This window comes from Macrotis lagotis, chromosome 2, assembly GCF_037893015.1.
Source record: "Macrotis lagotis isolate mMagLag1 chromosome 2, bilby.v1.9.chrom.fasta, whole genome shotgun sequence".
Classification (NCBI taxonomy): domain Eukaryota; kingdom Metazoa; phylum Chordata; class Mammalia; order Peramelemorphia; family Peramelidae; genus Macrotis; species Macrotis lagotis.
In genome coordinates, this window is record NC_133659.1 from 254,664,142 (window position 1) to 254,674,474 (window position 10,333).

Here is a 10,333-nt window from a genome sequence, read left to right on the forward strand (position 1 = left end):
AAAACAGCCTCACTGGAGATTGAATGTCCTGATTAAGGGACTGAGACCAGCAAATGGAATAGAGAGCAGTTCTCATCAAAGAAGAAAGAGAACTGCATCAGTGAGGTCAAGAGGAGTAGTGAAGATTCTGATTTAATTTCTTCCATAAGCAGCTGTCTATAATAATCCTGATCTTTTGCATTCCTTTGTTGAATGAACATCTAAAACTTGTATTCAATGATGATAATTGAAACAATAAATGTTGTTAATGCTTTATCCTTATGTAAATTTGATACTGGGAGGATAGGAGTCAGAAAAAGTTAAAAAAGTTTAGCTGTATAAATCTGGGCAGCTTAATTACAATATGCCTCAGTTTACTCAACTGTAAAAATGGTGATGATAATGACAGCATCCATCTCTTACAGATAATATTTATAAAGTGTTCAGAGTAGTAAATATTGTTGTGGTCACTGCCATTGTCATAAATATGAACTTTTGTTTGTTGAGTGTTAATCTACTTAGGCTATTGTTCTATTATATTATCATGGTAGCATTCCAAATGTCTGGTTTACTTAATACCGGTTTACTAAATGGAGACAATGTGGATCATTTTATTGCCCAGAAGAAGTCAAAGTTACTTACACAGTAATGTTATACTTTTGAACTGGAAATTCACAAAGGTCTTTAATTTTGGGGATGGACTTAGAAAATAAAATTAAGAACATTATAAATTCAGAGAATGAGAATGAATAGGAGGGGCTAGGTAGCCAAAAAGGAGAAAGGAAACTAGGAATTTATGTGGAGAAATTGGAGCATTTGTCTAAAATCAATGCACAGAAGAGGATAGAAAGAAAACCAGAAAGAATCAATCAAGCAGGATAACTATCAAAGTCATATTTTTAAATATATTTTAGAATTAAAAGTTATGTATTTAAAAAGAAAAGCTAGAGATTAATAATAGATTTGCAGTGTCGTACAATTCTATTCTTCTTATATATGGAGAAGCTCATTTTATATGATGTTGAAGTTCAGAATAAAAAAACAGAAAAAAGGAAAGACAGGTCAGAATTCATAGTAAGGTCAAGGCTGGAGACCATTTGGCTATTACTATTTGTATCGTCTGATCTATTTGGATCATCCAAAAATCCAAGATGCAATGATAGTTGGGTTCTGATCTGCACATGTGCTCCTGAGAAGTAGAATCCTTCACAAGTAAGGAAGGGATGCTGTGCAGAGAATTCAGTGAGTGATAAATTCTCCAAAGAGACTAAAACCCCTTCCAATCCTGGTGGCACAATGCATAGAGTACTATGATTTTAGTCACAAATACTTGCTAGCTGTGACCCTAGGCAAGTCATTTAATCTCTGCCTCAATTTCTTCATCTTTAAAATAGATACTTGCCTAATTATATAGGAACAATCTAATAATACTTACCTCCCAGGGTTGTTGTATGGATTGAATGAGATAATAATTGTCAAGTGTTTATCATATTGGCTGGTACATGATAAGTGCTATATGAATTTTAGCTATCATTATTATTGCTATTGTTAAAGTTATCTGTGCAGTAAAGAAGGCAGATTTTTTTTTAGGTTTTTGCAAGGCAAACGGGGTTAAGTGGCTTGCCCAAGGCCACACAGCTAGGTAATTATTAAGTGTCTGAGACTGGATTTGAACCCAGGTACTCCTGACTCCAGGGCCGGTGCTTTATCTACTATGCTACCTAGCCACCCCCAAGAAGGCAGATTTTAACTGCAGTGGGAGGTATTAAAGTTAGGTTCAAGAAGGAATTTTCTCAGGTCAGGGTGGGGGTGTCAGACTGGACTGGATGAGCCCAACAATTTGATGAATCTTCTTCCATGGAGATCCTGGGGAATTAGAAAGTCCAGGTGAGGCTATTATCCCTGAGGCAGGAGCATAGTCCTTGCCTGTATCAGCACCCTTATGAGTCTATGATAAATTGTGATCTTATGATTCATTCTTTTTTCTATGTGAAAGGGACTTAGGACTTATCCAAATCCACCATTTAGATTGGAATTAAATGATATAGATATTTTTCAAGATAGACACAATCTAATTTTATTTTATTTTTTGTAGTTTTGGGAAAGTCCTAATTAGAAATGTTATCTAATCTTTAAAATAATAGTGCTTTACAGGCAATCTTTTTTTTTGACATTACTGTACATCTCTCCAAAAGCTCTTCCTTGTAACAAAGATGTACATTTAAGCAAAATAAAACAATACATGACCAGGGTAAAAAAGCAATCAATTTGGAGTCAGAGGACCTGGTTTGAATTCTGGTTGTCATATTAATCAAATCAATTAATCTCTTTGGGCTTGTGTTCTTATCTGTAAAAATAAGGGGCTTGGACTTGGTGATTTCTAAGATTCTCTTCCCACCCCAGCTCTAAATAGATGATCCACCTCTCTAATCTAATATCTCATTTCTCAGGAGTAGAAATATTAGTCTACCTCCTCCCTATGCCACACTGCCTGCATTCTGGCCATCCCCTTCTTCCTCTTCACACTGGAAACTTGCATTCTTCCCCTGTGATGGTAGGCTTTAATAAGTGAATTTTCCCCTGATCTCCAGAATCAGTTCTTCATGTCATACCACATAATCTTATTCCTACCTCATTTCAGCTTCTAGCTCCCTTTTATATTCTGCCCACCCATTAGAACATAATTTCCTTTGCTTGCTTCTGTTTGTGTTTCCAGCACTTAACACAGAACACATAGTAGATTCTTAATATTTTCTTTATTGATTATCTACCAACAGGACCTGCCATTCCACCAACCAGAGTTCTGAAGTCTTTTAAGGTTGCTTTCCTTTATGTTATTGTAGCTATCAGGCAAATTGTTCTCCTGGTTCTATTTACTCCAGTCTGTATCAGTTCATGTAAGTTTCCCAAGTTTCATTAATTTCTTCACATTTGTCATTATTGCCCAATGACATTCTATCATATGCAGTTACAGTTTGTTCAGTCATCCCCCATATGCCTCACCTTCAAGACCATCTACCTGCTGTCTTCTATTTTACTTCTAACTTCTTCCTTTATCTGTTTGACTCCTTTACATTTTAAAAATTAACTTTTTTTCAATTTACAAGTACTTATTTCCTTTCCCTTCTACTCCTTTTTCCTACCCACTGGAGGAAAAACAACATGTGCCAAATTTACATAATCAACAGAACAAATTCTCACATTGGTCATGTCCAAAAATGTCTACCTTATTCTGCATATTTAATTAATCACCTTTGTCAGGAGGTAGACTTTAGTATAGAAAGATATACTCCAACTAAAGTAATCTGCTTCTCATCCCTCATATTCCAACCACCCCTTCTTACCTTGGATCCCTTGAACAGGCCTTTTCTTCAACCTGCTCAAGAAATGATGCTGTATCAATGAAGAGCCTTGGTGATTTGGGAAAGACCTGACTCTTAAAAGGTCAAGGTCTCTCATTGATTACCCCTATCCTGATCTTACCATGTCAAGCTCACCTGGGTTAGTGAGAACAGCATCTTTGTATGATCTTTGTATGGTCTTCTTCAATAGCAAAAGACAGCTACATTTAAGGATTGCAATGAATGTTGAATGCAAAACTGGAAGCAAAGGTTCTTTTATGTTCTTGTATATGGAAAGAGTAGAAAGTTTTCAAATCCTTCATTTTCCAGATTAGGAAACTGATTCTCTTTTTTAGGTTTTTTTTGGCAAGGTAATGGGGTTAAGTGACTTGCCCAAGGCCACACAGCTAGGCAATTATTAAGTGTCTGAGACTGGATTTGAACTCAGGTGCTCCTGACTCCAGGGCTGGTGCTCTATCCACTGTACCACCTAGCTGCCCCTAGAAACTGATATTCTAACAGTTTAAGAGACTTTTTAAGAGTCACATAATTAGAAAGCAACTGGGCCAGGTTTTCAACCTAAGTCCTCTGAATCCAAATCCAAAATTCTCTCCATTCTGCCATGTTGTCTGGACTTGTGAGTCATTAACCTCTTGGGTCCTCAGTTGTCCTAACTATAAAATGAAAGGGTAAAGGCAGAGTTATAGAAGAGAAGAAATCCCAGTAGAATGTAGACTCCTCATTGCTTCTATCTTTTATCATAGATTTAGACTTTGGGAAGTCTGTTACAGGACAAAAATAGCAGTTGAATCTCTAGAGGAGTCACATCATGGCGTCAGAGGTTATTTTTCTAAAGTTATCAGTTTGAGTCCTCATTCTGGTGCATTCCCTCTAGTGTTAGTGAATATTATTGACATTATCCTCTTAACCTGTCAATATCTAGTTTCTCCTTTGCAATCAAAATATTTTTCAAAACAGCAGGAAGACACTCTGACCTCAATTACTTCAGATCCTGAAGAAAATGAGTTCAAACTTAAAGCAATTAACTCAGAGGATTTGTCCCCACCAAGTTCACCTCTAAATTGGCATAGCTGCTGGATGAGAACAGAAATAGTCACCAAATACCTGTGCATAACTGTGGGAAGCTGGGCCTTTCCATTCCACATCATCATAAACTTCTAGAAACAGATTGACCTCCCCAGCTTCCAGGAAGGAGACTATATCAGATGGAGAACATTTGGCATGCTCCCAAGGTCTGGGCTCTCCAAGGATGGTCCAATCCTCAACACCTACTTCTGTAAGGTCAACACCTAGTTTATATTGGGTTCTTGTTTACATTTGTTGAATTGAATTGAAATAGTACTGAATCTGGAGTCAGAACACCTGGATTTGAATATGGATTCTACTAGTAACTAGCAGTGTAATCTTCAGCAAATCATTTGACATTTCAGGGCCTCGGTTTCCTCTTGTGTCAAATAAAGAGTTAGGATTTGAGAAGGTTTTTTTTCCTCATTCTGATGATATGTGACTGCAATTTTATTTTCTTCAGCTCTGAAACTTATTGATTTTATTTGACACTCTAGCCTTTCTGCCAATCCATGTCACTGTCCTAAATTGTACAATCAGCCCAAGGCTTCCTGCTTCCAGTAAGACTATTCCTTGATAGATGATGATCCATGCACTTAGATCAGATGGATCCATAGATTCCTTTCCCCCAGACATGTTCAGATTGTAAATATCTTCTCTAACCACTTCTTTGGGGGACTACCCTGGCTATGGTGCTCATCACCTCTCATTTAGGTCATTGCCAGAGTCTTCTAGTGGTCTCCAGTCTCTTTCTTTTTTCAATCCAGTTTTCCCACAGATCCTAAATTGTATTCTAAAGCATTGATCTGACCATATCCTTTCCCCATGATCAAAAATCTCAATTAGTTCCTATGACTTCTGGGACAGGGACTGTGACTAGAACTCTGATTTCTTTCTGATAAGGAACTCTTGGATGAAGAGTTTTACCTTTGTAAGTTGAGATGTTCTCTGAAACTCTTGGAAAATCATTTAAGGTGATGAAGGGTTAAGTGATTTGCTTAACATCACATAGCCAGTATGTATCAGAAGGCAGAATTGGAACCTAGGAACTTCCTGGATCCAAGTCCAGATCTTTTGAATAAAGATTTAATCCTCCCCAAAAGTTCTCTTTTTTTCCTTTTTTGGTTTTTTGCAAGGCAATGGGGTTAAGTGGCTTGCCCAAGGTCACACAGCTAGGTAATTATTAAGTTCTGAGGCTGGATTTGAACTCAGTTCCTCCTGACTCCAGGGCTGGTGCTCTATCCACTATGCAACCTAGCTGCCCCCCAAAAGTTCTCATGGCCTATTTGTGCCTGACCTGTGGTAGAGCCTTCCAAGTTTGTATTGTTCTGATCAATCACATGTGGGACACACTGCAAATTGATTCTAACACAGTGATATCATTTTGGTTCTCTTTGAGAATGAAGGAAAACAATCAACCCAGTGCCTTGTATTGCTTCCAGGCTAAAATACAGAGTCATCTGCTTGTCTTTTAAAGTCCTTCACTTGTATGACTCCAACCTATATCTCTCCAAATTCAAATTCACATCACTCCCTCATATATATTCTGAGGTCTAGTCAAACTGATTTTTGTTAATGTTGTTTTTCATCCATGTCTGATTCTTCATGATCCTGTGGACTATAACTATCCATGGGGTTTTCTTTGCTTGTATTGGAGCCATTTCTTTCTCCAGAGGAGTAGGACAAACAGAAATTAAGTGACTTGTCCAGTCTGAGGGTGTATTTGAACTCAGATCTTCCTGACTCCAGGCCTAGCTCTCCGTGGATACACTGAGTCAACTAGCTGCCTTTCAAACTGCCATACCAACTGTTTTATATATTAAATATTCAGCTTTACCTAAACTGTGTGTTATGTCTACAGTACTCTTCTTTCTTACATTTGCCTTTTGTAACACCTAGCTCATCTAAAGTGCAACCTTCAATAAGAGGCCTTTCTAGTCCCTCAGTTGTTAGTGCTTTTGTTGCATTTACTCTCTCTCTATTTTATATTTGTTTATCTATTATTTGTTGTTTCTTGATAAGTAAAATGAAAATTTCTTGAGGGTAGAGACTGTTATTTTTTTCTTGTGTACTATAAAATGCTTAGTAAATGTTGTTGAATTGAAATTAGTTGAAGTTCCCCTTTGCCCACTGGGGAAGTCCCTAATCTTGTGATAGTGGTCATTGAGTCTTGAAAAGTTCTTTGTTGATGATAACTGAAGATTTCTTTCTACACCTCCTAGACTGGTTTTCTTCCTAAGAAGATACTGAAGTCACTGAAGACCTGGCAGGGGATTACCCTTCATTTGGTGGTAGTAGTAGTAGTGGTAGTAGTAGCAGCATCAGCAGTAGCAGTAACAGAAGTGGAAGCAGCAGCAGCAGTAGTAGTAGTAGCAGTAGAAGTAGTAGTAGAATAATAGTAACAGTAATGGTGGTAGAAGTAATAGAAGTAGTAGTAGTAATAGTAGCAGTAGTAGTACTAATATTAGTAATAGTAATAGTAATAATAGTAGTAATGGTAGGATTAATAGTAATAGTAGTAGTAGTTGTAGTAGTAGTAGTAGAAGGAGCAGCAGCAGTAGTAGAAGTAGTAGTAATAGTAGTAATAGAACATTAGTAATAGTAATAGTAGTAGTAGTGAAGTACAATATTACTATTTGTGTAATCCCTGCGTAAAAGGGGCTCTTGACACTTTTCTGGGCCCTGAGAAACTCCTCAGAAATATAAATTTGGCTAGGTACCTTTGGGTCTGAGAACATTCTGACAGGACCCAAATGGCTGACCCTGGGGTCATGAGATATACCATAAGTTTGTTGGAGACTCTCAAAAGCACTCTTGTTAACCTAATCCTTTTTGCTGTATCTGCAAAATTCCTGCTTCCTCCCAAAGCTGCCTCCCCCTTCCCCAAATGCAGCTGGCACTGTGAGATAATAAACTTCATTCAATTCCCTATGTCACAGGAAACATGTTATATATCTAACTGCTATATCTGCTTCTTTATCCTGCTTGCCCCCTCCCCCCCATACTATAAAAAAACCTTGTTCTCTGGACACTCGGGGCTATGCAATTTGAGGGAAATGTAACTCCACATAGTTAGGTAATAAATCTCCTAAACTTCATAGCTTGGTCTCCATCTCGCTTTTTGCAGTAGAGGTAGTAGTAGTAGTAGTAGTAGTAGTAGTAGTAGTAGTAGTAGTAGTAATAGTGGTAGTAGTAGTGGTAGTAGTAGCAGCAGCAGTAGTAGAAATAGTAGTAATAGTCATAGTAGAATAGTAGTAATAGCAATGTAGTAGTAGTAGTAGTAATAGAAGTAATAGAAGTAATAGTAATAATAGTAATAGTAGTAGTAGTAGTAGTAGTAGTAGTAGTAGTAGTAGTAGCAGTAGTGGTAGTAGTAGTAGCAGCAGCAGCAACAGCAGTAGCAGTAGTAATAGCTATCAATCATTCATATAGTTACTACTGTGTGTCAGACACTGTGCTGAACTGTTTTAAAAATTTTATCTGATTTAATTCTTACAAGAACCCTGAAAAGAAGGTGCTATCATAAACATCACCATTTTACAGATGAGGAAATTGTGACAAATATGTTAAATGTCTTGCCCAAGATCATAGAGCTAGTAAGAGTCAAAGTGAGACACACATACACACACACACACACACACACACACACACACACACACACACACGGGGGGGAGAAATATGTAATGGTTCAGTGGTTCATATTAGGGGAAGTAATAGGATTACTAGTGTGGGGAGGGAGGAGGACTCAGAATAGGGGCATCCAAGACTAGTTTCACTGATGGAACAATTTTGCCAAGGTCAGATCCAGCACGGAGACTTTAGAAGAAATCTTTTCCCATATTTTAAAATGCTTGGCATTGGCATTTTATACCACCAACCTCTCCACTGAATCCACATCAGCATTCAGAGCTAGCCTGCTGCCAGGGCTCTGCCAGCTGCCCCATTGGCAAAGCATGGCTAAAACTTGAGAAGAGAGCTTAGTGCAAAGGGAATTAAAAAAGACCCATCCTGAAGAAATAAGCAGTCAGCTTTGACTGGCTCCTGAGGCACGAAACAAAGTTGTTTGAGGAGCCAAACCCAGTCCCTAAGCCTCTGAAAAACACCAGGCAGGCAGAATTTCTCTTTCTGAATCAGACACATTCAATAATGTTGCCAAGTCCAGGGATCTGGGATTCCAGGAGTTCTGAAGACTTGAAAGTTATGGCAAGAATATACAGTGATCCACAGAGCTAACCCCCTACCTCATAGCCTGATGGATTCTCTCTACCTAACTTATTTTACCAGCCACATAGGGTAAGGGAGGGAGCAGGAGGAAGAAAGGGAAAAGGAAGAGACACAAAACATTTGACTAACCCTTTGTATGGCTAATCAGTTCATGTATAATGAAATAATGACTAAATTGGCATCTCTTGAGTGTCAGCAGATGCTTACTAATGAGACAAAACTTTAGGCTTCCAGAACACCTGAGTCGAAAGGGACCTGTAAACTAAACCCTCCCTTTACAAATGAGGGAAATGAATCCCAGAGAGTTTAAGTGACTTGTTTGACATCTTGTGGCAAATTATTGATTTTTGAGTTTAGACCTCAGACCTCCTGACTCTAACTAATGTCTTTTGGAACACTTCTTATTTCAGTCTTTGATGGTTTCTGATTTGGAGATCTTTTTTTGGGGGGTGTTTACAAGGCAGTGGGGCTAAGTGACTTGCCCAAGATCACACAGCTAGGTAATTATTAAGTGTCTGAAGTTGGATTTGAACTCAGGGATTCCTGACTTCAGGGCCAGTGCTTTATCCACTGTGCCACCTAGCTGCCCCCTGATTTGGAGTTCTTAATTTGGGGACCATTGATTTCTGGGAGGTTTGAGAACTTGAGAACAAAGATTACATTTTAAATTTCATTTACCTCTAACTGTAATTTAGTGTTTCCACCAATAATTTAAAAACATGATTCTGAGAAGGCTTCACCAGACTGCCCAAAAGAGCTTGTACCCCACAAATAAGGGTAAGAACTCATTATCTGGAGGAAGGTAATTTGTTTTTTTTCTCTAATCCCATTGAGAGGAGAGAAGATGTAGGGTTGTTAGCAAGCAGAAGGCATTGAGGTTAGACATAAGGAAGAACTAGCAGTCACAGGAGTAGGTAGCCACAAATTATGGTATAATTCAAGCTCTGGAGGACTTTCACAAAAAAATCAATCTTCATTGGTCTGTAATGATTTAAACGAGGCTCTGCCTGGCAGGTAACACCATCTAGTTAGAGAAATCTGTGATACCATGGAAACTGTCAATAAGGAAAACATTCAACTTCTTTAGGGTAGAAGGTCTCAGAAGGCCTCTGCCTTCTTTCTCACATGGTTTATCTGCTTCCATGGGAAATGATGGGGAAATAGGGCTAGGTTAGGCAGGAACATATTTTTAGCTGGGTTCATTCCTCATACTCTTTCTTCAAGAATATTACCAAAGAGAAAGTAATTGTGTTGCAAACAGGTGGAACTAAATAAATGTTTGCTCCCTCTCCTGTATTTTAAATGAAGATTTTCCAAGATGATATTTTGTCAAGAGGAATGGAGATATAGAGTCAAGGAGGAATTACTTTGCATTTGTATTCATAATGCCTTTTTTTTAATGGTGCAAAGGGAATTTCATCCATCCATCTTTCTCAGATCTTTCCCTTTCTCCTTATTTTCTCAGTGTCAGTACTTGTGGCTATATCATATCCAAAATACATGGATGAAAAAGTTTTAAAAATGCAATTTGATTTCACATTGCTTCCTTATAAATATACTATTTATACTTCAGTCAAACTAGCCTTACTCTTTTTCTGCATATTCAACATTCCTTTATTCTCTATACCTAGTAAGCTTCCCCACCCCTTCATCTTCTATCTTGTGGCTCCCTTCAAGGCTCAGTTCAATGGGATGCTTGGTAA